The sequence below is a fragment of the Callospermophilus lateralis genome, chromosome 1, assembly GCF_048772815.1.
Source record: "Callospermophilus lateralis isolate mCalLat2 chromosome 1, mCalLat2.hap1, whole genome shotgun sequence".
In the NCBI taxonomy this organism is placed as follows: domain Eukaryota; kingdom Metazoa; phylum Chordata; class Mammalia; order Rodentia; family Sciuridae; genus Callospermophilus; species Callospermophilus lateralis.
Genome location: NC_135305.1, coordinates 217715744 through 217726372, shown reverse-complemented (window position 1 = coordinate 217726372; position 10629 = coordinate 217715744). Strand labels below are relative to the sequence as shown.

The window sequence follows — 10629 nt, the reverse complement described above, 5'->3', positions numbered from 1 at the left end:
ATCAATCTAACATAATTTTCCAATGTATACATATGAAAATGCCTAAGTGAATCCCACCATCATGTATACTCACAAGAATGGGGTCCCAATTAGAATAAGATATATTCCATCCATCTATAAATAATTATATCATAATGGATTCTACTGTCATAACTAAAAAGAACCAATAAAAATAAATAAATAAATAAATAATAAATAAATAAAACGGAAAACAAAAATACTCTTCCTTCATTGAGAAAAAAAAATCATTCTAATTAAAGGTAATTGAAAAACAGTCAAACAGATTATTTTCTTCTAAGACAATGATATGAATTTCCTGGTTGCAGAATATTTATAAAAACTCTGTGAGAGCTAAGACCATGTTATTGGAATCCAAATAAAGTTGAAAGTTCATAATCACACTTTCATTTGCCAGTTATATTCATGGATTTCCATAATTCTTTCACATTAACATTTCATTCTTTCACAGAAAGAGGGTTTCATTCAAATACGTAGATTATCTTTTTAAAATCATTTTATAACCCTAACCTTGGCTTTAGTGGACTTCAAATTTTGATGAATATGCACATAATCATGAAGCATCACTGATCACACACTAAAATATAGTGCATCTGTATTCCATATTGTCCTGGTAATATCAGTTCTTTTTATCATAAATCCTATTATTTACAAATAAAGAATTTAACACCTCAAGATATGTCTCCATCAGGTTTGAAACTCAGCCTTCTGGTGGAGGCGATCCCCCACTCACTGTCTTGACAGGGTCATAGTGAGAAAAAGTGTTGGCAAAGCCGCTCTCCCACTGTCTTGACAGGGTCACAGTGAGGATGAATGCTGGCAAAGCCACGCTGGTTGGTGGGTAACCGAAACCATGAGACCCTTTTTTATGTAATTGGGACTTTGCATTTTCATGCTTATGTTTCTCACAGGAGGCATGAGTATGTTAAATGCCAAACAAATTAAATTTCAGATGGCTAGAACAGAACAGGTAGTTCATGCCTTGGAGGCCGTTCTACCCACCCCTCAGCATATCAAGGACAAAGTAAAAGGCTATTCTTCTATCTCAGTACATTGTGGACAAACCTAATAATGGACAACAATCATCCTCTGAAAAACAAACTCTTTGAGAACTAGTGCACCTTAACTGAGAAACAAATTCTTTGAGAACTAGTGTACCTTGACTGAGAAACAAAGAAACTCTTTGAGAAAGCAGCTCAACCAGTTTTATGAGAATAAATTTAGGAATCAATTAAAATAGGTTTATAAGACACAGTTTTAGAATAATGTTAAAAATATTATTTTATTTAGATTCTTAAGTTTAGAAATTCTTAAGTCTTTAGTTGTATAGGTTTCTGATATGTTTTAAGGATGATTCATAAACTTTAGGATATTTTAAATATAAGATTTAAAGGGACTTTTTTAGATGGGAATTTTGAATTAGAAATAAAGTACAAGTGTACTTTAGGTTAATGATTGGCTAGGAGACTTAGAGTCTGGTTACGTAGTTTGGCATTAGTTAATAAGGAAATAACATATCTTGGGAAAAATAGTAAATCTTGGGAAAATCTGAAGGATGTAAATTGGTGACATGTTTTATTGATGATTCTGTACTTTGATGATTGTATGGCTGGGGGTCATATCCTGGAAGAATGTAGATCGGTGTGCTCTCAATCATGTTTAAGGAAATGTCATGTCTTGGCAAAGTTTTAAATTATATAATCAATGACGTATTGTGAATCTATAATGATGAGAAAAATTGTAATAAAAAGGGGACCCAGAGAAAGCTGCTTTAGCTCTCTCTCTGGAGATTGCTCAAACGGAACGACTCCTGTCTCATCATTTCGCCGACGCCACTCCTCCTTCAGGACTCCCTGGACCCCGCTGGGGCTGGACCCCGGCAGCCTTCTTAACCTAGTTAAAAGAATTTCATGCTAATACTTCCCATGAAGGCAAGATTCATTGACTAGTACCATGAGGGAGAGGCCTACAGGAGATAGAATTAGTGTAAGAGAAAAACAGGACTTTGAGAATTCCTGGACCCCATCCCAGAACCAAAACATAAACTTATTCCTCTAAGCTGAAACTCTGCATATTGATATCATCCCAACTGACATGGTTGCCCCAGTGATGAGGAAACAATGATGCTGACAGTTCCTTGTCTTTTTAACATCTCCCACAGAACTTACTGGGCAGTACTGCATTTCTGCTGGGGCATTACCAAGGGCTATGGATCCAGTGCTCCTCTCCTGCTTAGTGTGTGATGAAACCTCAGGCTCTGTACTCAGGACTTGAAAAATGGCTCAAATTTATGAAGATGCCAATGAAGACAGTAGACAATGCTGTGGAGCCACTACACTGGAACTAGCAAAGTAAAGGGCTAGAAGCACAGGCTAATTAGTTCAGTTGTGCAACCTTGGAGGCTAAATGCACAAAGTGCCTAATTAGCCAATAGGTCCATGATAATTCAATCTCTGAGGACTTGCTAATATTAAAGGAAACAGAAAAAGAGAAAAGTAAAAGTACTTGGTCGGACTTCCAAGTTGTTGGATCTTTATGTAAAACTCAGACTACTTTTTCTTCACTATAACAATCAAATATGGGTTTGGTATCTGTCAATTCATAGTATTAATCTGAAAATATATGGAGAATTAGATTTCTTGTTCCAAGAATCTCACACTATTTTCATTCCTATATGTCTCTAAGGAGAACTTCATATTTCAATTTACTTTTCCCTTTGCTTGGTTTGGTACTTTACGTACTGAAAATATATGGGTTTTTTACTAGTCCAACTGAATCTTGGTTCTTTTTTCTCTAATGAAATTACATTGATACATTATAAAACCACTGATATTTACATAAGCTTTTGATAGCATACTGTATTTAAATACTCCAGGAGCAGGGCTTGGGCTGTAGTTCAGTGGTAGATTGCTTGCCTAGCATGTATTTGATCCTTAGCACCACATAAAACAAATAAAGATACCTGTTCATCTAGAACTACAAAAAAAAAATAATAAAATTAAATAAATAAACAAATACTCTAGGACCAGCAGGAAGAAACTATATTTTAATATTAATTTCTCTTTTTAACCAATACATAATAATTGTACATATTTAAAATGTCATGTAATATTTGGACTCTGGTATACATTATGTAATGTCAAATCATACTGAACATATCTCTTCAAACATCTGTCATTTCTTTATGGTGAAAACATTTAAAATTCTTTCCTGTAGCTTTAAAAAATTACAGTATATATTTTGCTACTCTCAAACTAGAAAACTCTGTAATTAATCCTTCCCCATCACTCCCTCCTAATCCTCAAGACCTCTGATAACTATCATGCTACTATCAACTTCTGAGACCACCTTTCTGAATGATATCAGGTGGTGCTTGTCTTCAGGGTATGGCTTGTTTATTGTCTTCCCCTTCCATCCATTTTGTCTCAAATGGTAGAATGGCATCTTTTTATGGCTGAATAGTATTCATCATGTGTATGTCCAACATTTTCTGTATCCATTCATTCATTGATGGACAGTTAGGTTATTTTCATTCCTTGGATAGTATGTATTGTGCTTCAGTAACCATGGGAGTTCAGATGTCTCTTCAACAGATGTATTTCATTTCCTTTTGGTACATACACAGCAAATGGATTGCAGAATAATATGGTGGTTCTATTTTTACTTTTTTAAGGAAAACTCCTTGTGTTTTCCACAGTAGAAAGCTTGATGCTTTTCTTTCTATTCCCAGAAGTGACTTGCCATCACTTCTTCCATGTTCTCATTGCTGAAAGGGAGTTCACGCCATACATCAAGGAAGTCACACAAGGGCATAAGAACAAGGAGGTAAGGTCATTGGGAGTATCTTAGCCCCTGCCCACCTCATCTTCTATCAGAACATTGGACTTGATACAAAGAAAAGTTTAATTCATACCTAATGGATATGGGACAAAGTATGCTGTTTAGCTGTACATTGATATATATTAGAAGGAATAAACAAATTATTTTGAGGGGATCCCAAATGGCAGATATATAGAGATAGATATGAGAGGAAGAAGCTGGGTATATTCAGACTTTAGAATACCTGGTCTGTACAAAATGTATTACTAAACCAAAGTCATTTCATATTAGATGAAGGGATAAAATACTAGGGCTATAGCCAAGGATGAATTTACAGCACATGAAAAATGAAAACCAAAGATAGTTTTATTTGCATAACAAAATGCTTATTTTCACTCCCCCCTCCCATGATCAGTATCCTTGAACAAAAAAGAAACACTAAAACTTTTTTCATTATATATTGGATGTTCACTTGAGAGTTTTCTGGCCATATAATTTTATACACTTGGAGAATTTTTTTCTAGAAAGGAAAGAGTTGATAAATCAACCCTTTATTCTATGAGTTACTATTGGACATGCTATTGGTAGAGGAGAATAGATCCCATTATTCAAATTTTTTTTTCAGAAGAACCACCAAAAGTTTTATTTGAACTCCATGTTTACAAAAAATAGTGATTCATACATGAACTGGGTTTTCACTGGGTTTAATACATTAAAATTACATAATCCAACCCTACTCATGCATTACTTTCAGAGATACAGCACAACCTGAAATAGAATTGCCATCACAGTGGACATTTCTAAAAGAAAATGCCTATGGGTGCTCCTGAGCCCTCAAAACAATAGTAATAGTAGTAAAAACAAAAGTAACCAACACCACAGTTCTCTTAAGAATGGCTGTGTTCTGCACATTGTGGAAAGATAATAAAAATAGCCTTCTAGAGTTTCAACATGCTTCATAACATGAATTTCGTCTCCTTTAGTTTGCTTGCTGCCTTCTGAGATCCACTTGATTAGAAGCCTGTTTTCATTGCTTCTGTACTAATTGCTGTTGGTCTTTGTAGGCTACATGTTTTAAGCTTCTGTAAAGAATATTACAAGTTAATTGATGTAATTTAATTTTGTACTGAATGTTCTTCAAAAAATTTTATAAAGAATACAACATTTTAAATGAGTCTTCAAATTCTCTTGTTGTGAAACAATATTGTTGCTTTTTCCAACTTTATCTATAAATGATCTAATTCCAGGTAAATTTAAGAGGAACCCAAGAACTTGCATTCTTCTAATAAAGCCAACAACACAGAAAAGAAGCCCATGAACAAGTTAAAGAATCCATAAATTTCAAAGATCCTGCCTCTCAAAGGCCAACCTATAAGAACTACAAATACATCACATAGGAAAAATCCTGTAGCTTTCATTTTATGTTTTTGGAAGAAGAATCTGAATATTCTTTATAAACTGATTATAAATGCCTAGCCAGTCACAAACAAAACATTTCCAATAGCCAGAAGTACTTTGTCAAAAAAGAGAATCATTCCAAACAACAGGAAAAACTGTTAATCCCATTTCAATTTTCTGGGTGTCTGTTAAGGAGATCATGATTGTAGTGGTGAGGGCAGTGGAGGCAGCACCTTGAAATGCCCAGTGTGGAAAGCTGAGTAGGGAGAAAAGAAGGCACGAAGCAGCCCAGGAGAGCTGTCACATCTTCCAGAAACATCCACTGTTCATAATTTTAAATGATACATTTCTCTCAAAAGTTGAGAAATTAGAGAACAGGGCATGGAGACACACACCTATAATCCCAGCAAAAATGGAGGCTAAGGCAGAATCACAAGTTTAAGGGTAGCCTTGGCAATTTAGTGAGGCCCTAGCAATTTATCCAGAACCTGTCTCCAAATAAAAAGGGCTCAGTGATTAAGCATCTCTGGGTTCAATCCCTGGTACCAGAAAAAAAAGAGTTGAGAAATTAATCTATGGAAAGTTTAGTGGTCCTGAGAAGAAGTACCATATTGAATATGCATGTAAAAAATATCTTTTTAAGTTTCTCCTCTGAAACAGTGGATAATTTGCTTGATGTTATATAAGGTAAAAGTGTGCCTATCTCTGCCCTACTGTATAAGTCTTTGGCTATATAGGTAAATGACATTCAGTTTATGCTTTAAACTGCTTAAGTTTAAAGAAGAATTCTCAGTGACATTTCTTAAATTCCCTCTATGAACAGAGAATAAATTTAATAGGTCTCTGAGCAAAAACTCTGCATTTTAGAGCCATTCAGTATACCCATTCCAATGACCTTGCTGATCCTCAATTTGAGAAAGCAATGTTCCCAATAGTATCTCCAGCATTTCTGTGTGCCTCCCAACACTCACTCACTGAACTAGGCTTCCTTCCTAATGGGGTTGTCTTGCTAATAGGGCTACTGAAATTCATTCCCTCTTCACATCTGATGAGCAGTGAGAACTGAGGATCTTTCCTCATGAATGACAAGAGTCATTTCCCAGAATCAGGAAGGGACCTCCTAATACAGATGACTCTGGAAAGAGATCAAGGTGTGATTTCCACTGAACCAGAACCAGCATTCTGAAAAGCTGAAAGAACAGGTTGATATTTACTGTTATATGGTCTTAAGAATACTGTGTGATCAAGAGTGCTCTTGATGTTGTTCTGTAGGCACCACAAGATTATGGATCTATCCCTCTTCTTTCCAGCAAGTTACACAACCCATCAAATCACCATGTTCTCATCCAAACTTTCCTGTCACATGGCAAGAAGTAGCTCTGTATTTGATATTTCAGCAGATACCACCATGTAGCTCCTTTCCATGTAGTATGGAAAAAATGACCCTTGTTTTTCTTCTACTAGCAGGATTCCTCCAATAATGTCTCAATACACTGCAATCATTCTGTGTTCAAATTCAATAAATGTTCTCATAGATTCTTATTTTTGCTTATCAAGTAATTGCTCATTTCACTCCAGAAATTTTTTTCTTCTGTCTTTTTATGGGTGTTACCAGAAAACGAAGTCTTTCTTTTTATTTTAGATAATTTATTTATTTCTTCTATTCTAGGATCCTATTGAAGTTCACATGTTCCATTTAGTTATCATGACTTGTTGAACTTCAGTCTGGGACAGTTCTTCAGCCTTTATCTTTCAAAACCCTGACATTTTTTTATGAGTCAGAGTTTATTTTAAAAGGATGTCCATCAATCTGAGCTGTGAAAATATTTTATACTATAATCTTTGTAGGGTCTTACACCTTTCAGAATTAAACACACACACACACACACACACAACACACTTGGCAAGAAATTAAATGAACCCAGAAGCAGTACATTTCAAGAAGCACGTATTAGCAAAAACATTAGGCCTATTTAGCAGATATGGACTGTCTTCTTAAATAATATTTTTCTCCTGATTATACAAGCAGAAAACAAGCATTAAAGGCCTCTCCCCTGTTAATCGCCTGCACTTTCTCCCATCCTAGGAAGAAGGCCACCACCAGAATAAAAGCCTTACCACATCACAAAGTGCTCATTTGCAGGTGCCATTTAATAAAATAAACTTTTAGCCACAGAAACATCAATGAGACAATGAAATATTAAGTGCCAAATCTTAATTCCTCCACAGAGACACTAAATTAACAACATATATGGACCAAGTTGCCTTCGTGAGAACTCCAAGAACTAGTTAAGAGATATTAGCACATCGTGGAAACACAAATTCAGGAAGAGGTGAATAAAAATGGACAAGAAATGTTGCTTTATTTGCCCAATAAGGACCTAACCCCTCCCAGAAGCAGCATGGCACAATCAGGAGAAAATTCCCAAGTTCTGCCTTGAAAGAAGAAGGAGAAGGTGGAATATGCATGTAAAGTTGTATCTTTCTAGTAGGCTTATGCCTTGCTTGACTTAGAGCACTAAAGAGAAAGATACACAGAAAAATGTTAAGGCTCATTCATTACCAGAGAGACTATAGTACCACAAACAGATGACAGGTGGGACAAGAGATGATGGGCTCTGAGAACAAAGGCAAACCTCTTTAATGGTGAAAATTACACAAACAAGCCCAGAGAAAATTCATTCTCTGAAAAAGTTTGAGAATTTCTAGGCTTTTTTATTGGCAGGGCACGGGGACAGGGAGAGCCTCTGGGGATTAAATCCAGGTCCTCCCCTATGCTGGGCAAATGCTCTGCTCTATCACTGAGCTACATCCCCAGCCCTAAAATTTCTATTACTCTGTGGTGAAAGTCTTCCACTACATGAAATCAATCCATAAAAACTGTGAGAAGCAGCTATTTTCTCAAAAGCCAAAAACTCAACAAAGAGAACAAGGTATGCAAAAAAATATGGAAACATGACCCAACCAGAGAAATAAATTAAATATTCATAAACTAACTGTGAAATATTCTTTAAAGAAATTAAATCTATGATCAATCTGACAAAAATATAAAATATCCACCTGAACGATAGTCAGTAAACTAAAAGAGAATACAGACAACAAAATCGGGTAAGCAATGCATGAACAAAATGAGAATATTAGAAAACAACTATAAATTATTAAGAAGCAATAAAAATTTTGGAGTTGGAGAATCAATAAGTAAATTGAAACATTTGATAGTGTCATAATAGACTCAATCAAGCAGAGGGACATAATCAATAAACTTAGGAACTCATCATTTGAAATTATTGAATCAGTGAAGCAAAATAAAAAGGAACAAATAAAAGTGAAGAGATCCTAAGGATTTTATGGGAAATTATTAAGCTGAATTTTTTGCATTAGGGTAATGTCAGAAAGGGAATAGGGTGGAAGAGATAGATATTCAACTTTTTAAAATAATGATTGAAATTTTAAATTTCTCAAATTTGAAGAATAGACATACATATCCAAACACTAAATAAACTCTGATAAATCCAAAGACACCCATAACGAGATATATTACACTCAGATCATCAAAAGTCACAAAGATTGAACCATGGCAGCATCAAGGAAAAGCAATTCATCATGTACAAGGAAGATCCTAAAGGATTATCAGCAGATTTCTTAGTAAAATCCTTGGGCATCTTAAAAAGTCTCAAGCTCAAGCCACATGCCAGTTCAATAAATCAGAATCTCTGGTGGTGAGACTCAGGCATCAATGTTTTTAAAGATCCCTAGTGCTTCCCATAAAGGCAATCTGGAGGACCAGTGATATGCATCCTAATAGATAACCTGCACAAATTAATTTTTGATAAATGCAAAATTTATATGGTAAAGACATAGAAGCTACTGAAAATATGTTAATTAAAAGAAATTTTAAGTATATAAAAAGAGAGTTGCTCATCTTTCTGAGATTCTTGGATAATTAATAATAAAGTACAGAAGGTTGCATAAGTATAATAAAATTCAGAAATGCATGAGTAAGCTGTACAAAGAATACAGAAACTCCCACAGTTTCACTAAACACAGTTTTTTTTTAAAAGCAATATTTAGATATGAAATAGGAGGAGAAATGAAAACCACAAGAGCTTAAAAATGATATGATGAAGAAGATGAGTTTTGCAGGCCTAGATGTTTAGTTTTGTTGCCTTTGCAAACCAGCACTGCAAATAGATGACACAGGTCCTGAGACTAGACTATTTTTCTGAAGAGCCTCCACATAGCCCTCTTGATGTCCTTGTTTCTAAGGCTGTATATGAAAGGGTTAAGCATAGGGTGACTACAGTGTATGCTACCAAGGCCACAGCACCCTTCCTAGGAGAAAGTGAGACAGCTGAACTGAGATACACCCCAAGGTCTGTCCCATAAAATAAGCAAACGACTGACAGGTGAGATCCACATGTAGAGAAGGCTTTATATTTCCCACCTGATAATGGAACTCTCAGAATAGAGGAAACTATTTTATAGTAAGAGAAGAAGATCCCTGAGATAGGAAAAAAACCAGAGATGGCACCAACAAAATACATGACTATGTTATTGGTAAATGTATCAGAACAGACAAGGTTGAGGAGCTGAGAAGTGTCACAGAAGAAATGAGAAATCTCCACATTCTTGAAGTAGGTAAGTTGTAACATCATTGAATTATGCAGCTGGGAGAACAAAAGGCTGATGAGAACTGACAACAAAACCAATGAGCCACAAAGGCAAGGGTGCATAATGACCTGGTGTGTAGTGGATGGAAAATGGCTAAAAACCTGTCATAGGCCATTACAGTTAGAAGCAGACTATCCAAACATCCAAAAAGCATAAAAAAGACATCTGAGTCAGATAGCCTGCATAGGAGATGACTCTGCTATGTGTTTGGATGTCCACAATCATCTTTGGGACCGTGGTAGAGGTGAAACTGATGTCAGCCAAGGACAGGTTGGAGAGGAAGAAGTACATGGGGGTGTGGAGGTGGGAGTCAGAGCTGACAGCCAGGATGATGAGCAGGTTCCCAAGCACTGTGACCAGGTACATAGACAGGAACAGTCCAAAGAGAAGGGGCTGCAGGTCTGGGTCCTCTGAGAGGCTCATGAGATGGAATTCTGAAACACGTGTTACATTTTGTGATTCCATATTAGAGGGATACCTTTTGAGAAGGAAAAAAAGGTTGAAAAAAGTAAATAAGCAAACCAGTACACAGCACTGTCTATTATTTTGGATTAAAGCAATTCACTAGTAAAGTCCTTTTGTTTGAGGGCCATATATCCTCAGCAATATTTCTTAGTTGTGACACACCCAAACATCTTAGAACTCTGTCATTGTTTATTTTTGTGGTATTCATCTTTTTCTATACATGTCAATCTTAGAGACACTCAACTGAAGTATATTTTA

At 35.7% G+C, this 10629-nt stretch overlaps 2 pseudogenes; both read right to left on the bottom strand.

Annotated features, from left to right (window-relative positions):
• Positions 1-4974: 4974 nt before the first annotated feature.
• Positions 4975-5436, bottom strand: LOC143400933 (vesicle transport protein GOT1B pseudogene; annotated as a pseudogene).
• A 4008-nt stretch (positions 5437-9444) lies between these two features.
• LOC143394938 (olfactory receptor 7E178-like) lies at positions 9445-10410 on the bottom strand (annotated as a pseudogene).
• Between the last annotated feature and the right edge of the window lie 219 nt (positions 10411-10629).